Genomic DNA, 5,000 nt, shown 5'->3' with positions numbered 1-5,000 from the left:
GGGGCTTTTAATATATATATATATATATAAAATATATATATATATATATATATATATATATATGTATATATTTATTAATATACATATATGTAAATATATATATATATATATATATGTATATATATATATACATAAATATATATATATATATATATATATATATATATATATATATATATATATATATATATATATATATATATATATATATATATATATATATTATATATTTACACACACACACACATATATATATACATATATATATATATATATATATATATATATATATATATATATATATATATATATATATATATATATATATATATACATATACTGGACCGGAAAAATGTAGTTATTTTCGATATTTGCGAAAAAGAAAGAAAAGACTCATTCAGGACGGAGTCATTCACACTTTAAGAACATGAATTTTGGAGCAACGGATAGTCTTTACTACCGTATGCCGATATGTGAGGTCAAGATGCTTAAAGCTGTCCGGTGAGAATATTATCCTGGCTTTCGGGTTCCTTAATAATTGTCACTATTATTATTATTATTATTATTATTATTATTATTATTATTATTATTATTATTATTATTATTATTATTATTATTATTATGCCAGATTTTTTAGAGGATGATGAGACTGCTTTCTCCTCTTAATGTTTATTTTATTATTAATTTTACATTATTATTATTATTATTATTATTATTATTATTATTATTATTATTATTATTATTATTATTATTATTGTTATGCCAGATTTTTCAGAGGTTAATGAGACTGCTCTCTCCTCTTAATGTTTGTTTTATTATTCATTATTATTATTATTATTATTATTATTATTATTATTATTATTATGCCAGATTTTTCAGAGGATAATAAGACTTCTTTCTCCTCTTATTATTATTATTATTATTATTATTATTATTATTATTATTATTATTATTATTATTATTATTATTATTATTTATGCCAGATTGTTCAGAGGATAATCAGACTGCTTTCTCCTCTTTTATTAATCATTTTTACGTATCACTTTCAAAATTAATACAGTAAATTACCTGTATAATGGTCTTAAGTAAAGAAAAAATGGATTATCCAGAGAGGAAATAAAAATGTTGGTGTTTTTCTGCTCTCTTATGAATCACTGCAAGAATTTTTTTTATTAGAATTACTGAAGGCAAAAAAATGTCTTGCGTATGTTTGCGTGTGTATCTATTTTTTTGTATTTGCTTTATGTATTATACTGTAATACCTGTTTCTATCCGACAAAGAATTATCAAGTTTTAACTGACATATTTCATGTACCTACGTATATTTACGACCTGTTTTGATTGACAGCTGGCATATTCAGAGTAATATAACCTATTTTCAACTGATTTTGCTGAGTAACAACGCCTGTTTACAACATTTCCGAACTTACAACAACTAATCTATTTCGGATAACAATACCCAGTGACAACCTATTCACTGGCAGAATGAATTTTCGAGTAACTTGATTAAGTAATCATACCCATTTACAACATATGCAAGTTCACCAGAAAAAAATTATTTTTCCAAATTGTTATTGGAAAGAGTCAAATTTTTCGTCTCTGTATGGAGTTGGTTTTGCAGAAAACTAATAAACCCTAATTAACGATCGTAATTGGTTTGGTCTCACAAATTCCGTTTATTTTTCGTAATGGAATATAAACAACGAGAAAGTATTCCCGGCTGCACGCTGGTGGCGGCTTTGCAGTAAATCGGGTTTTGTGGAGTGGATGTGGCGTTTTCTGTTTTTTTTATTTTTTTTTATTTTTTTTAGTGGAGTGGGAATGTTTATTTCATCGGCGAATAATAATAATAATAATAATAATAATAATAATAATAATAATAATAATAATAATAATAATAATAATAATAATAATAATAAAAGTCCAGTTTATATATATATATATATATATATATATATATATATATATATATATATATATATATATATATATATATATATATATATATATATATATATATATATATATATATATATATATATATATATATATATATATATATATATATATATACATAATTAACAGTCAACAATCATTGTTTATGAATTTTACACTGAATATTCATGTTATTGTGAGGTATTTTTGAAATACTACTACTACTACTGCTACTACTACTACTAATAATAATAATAATAATATTAATAATAATAATAATAATAATAGAACCGTATATTCTCATAATATTATTAGAGTGAACAATGAAGGATGAACTATCTTATGGATCTGTTGCACAACCACGTCAAAAACTATACAGCGACCTTTCATCAGCCCTCATTAATTATCAGTCCGCTATTATTAGCTGATAATGGTCTGGTCAAAGTCCTCTGTATGATATTTTTGAACGAATAAGCCTCAGTGATTCCCGTTCTTCGTTTTTATGCTCAGGATAATATGAGATGAAGTAAAGCACTGCCATCATTATTATTATTATTATTATTATTATTATTATTATTATTATTATTATTATTATTATTATTATTATTATTTATGAAAATTCTAAAACTTTGATGAGAGTTTTTACCAAATCACATCACAAAATATGCGATGTGAACAATATTCTCTTTTCTAATGGATCATCTTGCAGTGATTAAAATCAACACTATTACGAACATACAATGTTCGATATATATATATATATATATATATATATATATATATATATATATATATATATATATATATATATTAATGTTTTCCATGCATTACTGAATATTGCATAGACCGGCAAAGGATGAGTATTACTGTGAATATATAAGCCCAGACTACGAGTTAAAGGAAAAGGATTCGTTTCTCATAAGAAAATGGAAAGAGGTTGGCATGTCTTCATCAGCAAATATTTCCTTAGTCAAGTAAAAGATAAACTATTGTTTTAGATCACCTGCTGAACCAACTGATATTGATTCTACTAAAATTAATTCTTTTGAGGCGTTGCTCTTTTCTCGAATTATTTAGAAAGGAAATAACTATCCATTCTCCTCCGTTGGCAGTAACATTTACAAGTTCGGTAAAATATAAGACGATGACCTCTAATTCACTGTTGGAACGAATAAGATTAATTCTAAAAAACTTCTGTATTTCTCAACTTTTACAAATCAGTTTCTCTCCATTTTAGAAAGTTAAACATGTGTCAATTTCGTAGGTTTTCAGTTTCGTCGAAAGATAGAATATTGTATTTTCACCAATGAAATAAACAGAATATTTTTTTTTACAAAGTAAGATAGTTTCCGCAATCAATATCTGCGAGATCAAGGAAATTTCCGGAGATCATCAGATTTCTGAGCTGTTCCTATATGTTTTTCCTTGCTGACAATCTTTGCAAAGGTACTGTCTAAATTGCGTTGTTTTACAAACGGTTTAACCGAATATTCTTTGTTTCTGGTCGTGTTAAGCAATAATAATAATAATAATAATAATAATAATAATAATAATAATAATAATAATAATAATAATAATAATAATAATAATAATATCTTTTTAGAAAACCTTGTTACAATATTCCTTCAAAAGTGATGAGGTCTAACTTTTAAACCAGAGCGAATGACAGATAAAGATTTTTTTTACTTGTGTTTACGCTTTCACATTTACCCTTTAGCAATGTACATCACAGCCATCATAATTGCTAGCCTGCAGACTGCATTAAGAAAGACGTGATTAAACTATAGGAAAAATGGATCACGACAAAGCTATATTTTCGTAATCCCTGTGTTCGGAAAAAGAATGTTAAATAAAGATTGACAGTTATCATTTACGTAGGAAGGGCCAAGTCCACAGGTCCACAGCAGGTCTGTTGTATCCTTTAACGTCTTACCTAGCACAAAGGCCCATGCTGGCATAAGCCAGCTCAGTCTAAACCAATTAACCATTCAACCGGATGGAGGCTAATACGATTTATCTCATGAGTCTCCTTCCTTTATAACTTTGGACCTAAAATAGACAGGCTTTATTAAACTGAAGCATAGGTAGAGGAGATTATGTGTGATCTCAAAAGGTCTCTTTTTATCATCCTCGTATTTAAAACAGAATTTTTAAAAGTAAAGTTTGAGTAGATATAATGGATATTCTTGTTATTGTTTATGAACTGGAGCCGATCTAGTGAACTAATCCCTTTTAACACGGAAATATCCAATTAAAGGAAACATCCAATTAAAGGAAACAATGATTTGATGAAAAAAAAACTTTGGATTTCAAAACGGAGAGATTCTTGGTCAACAAAGCTTCGATCAACGAGACCAGCAACGTCTCTCATTTTAAAACCGAGAGATTCTTGGTAAACAAAGCTTCGATCAACGAGACCAGCAACGTCTCTCATTTCAAAACGGAGAGATTCTTGGCAAACAAAGCTTCGATCAACGAGACCAGCAACGTCTCTCATTTCAAAACGGAGAGATAAAAGCGTAAACAACCCTATGATTAGCGAACACAATTTATCCCACAAATCTCGCCTCTCCCACGCCCTCGTATTCAAAACAAGAGATGTAATCGCTTTGGAGTAAGGTCGGATCCCACCGATATGATTTATTATCCCGAAACACGGCATTCTCTCTCTCTCTCTCTCTCTCTCTCTCTCTCTCTCTCTCTCTCTCTCAGGGAGATTAGGAGAGTAGATATTGCTTGACGTGTCAGCGGGAAGCGTGACAAAGGTGGCCCTTCAATTATGCGGGGAACTGTTCTGGTGTTGGTCAGTCAGGGTATCCTGTGTGATCATTGCTCAAGCGAAAGTTCCTGTTATTATTATTATTATTATTATTATTATTATTATTATTATTATTATTAATCTCTTCACTACCATTCCACGACGATATTTATTGCTCCAGAAAAAGTTTCTTCTTCTTCTTCTTCTTCTTCTTCTTCTTCTTCTTCTTCTTCTTATTCTTCTTCTTCTTCTTCTTCTTCTTCTTCTTCTTCTTATTATTATTATTATTATTATTATTATTATTATT

General features: G+C 27.6%; 1 protein-coding gene across 1 annotated transcript in view; it reads left to right on the top strand.

Annotated features, from left to right (window-relative positions):
- Window positions 1–5,000, top strand: part of LOC136832132 (zwei Ig domain protein zig-8-like) — a 76,513-nt gene that overhangs the window by 4,247 nt on the left and 67,266 nt on the right. The gene's annotated exons all lie outside the window — the stretch shown is intronic.

Source organism: Macrobrachium rosenbergii, chromosome 49, assembly GCF_040412425.1.
Source record: "Macrobrachium rosenbergii isolate ZJJX-2024 chromosome 49, ASM4041242v1, whole genome shotgun sequence".
Lineage (NCBI taxonomy): Eukaryota > Metazoa > Arthropoda > Malacostraca > Decapoda > Palaemonidae > Macrobrachium > Macrobrachium rosenbergii.
The sequence above is the reverse complement of the archived record's forward strand: the minus strand, read 5'-3'. Positions and strand labels throughout refer to the sequence as shown.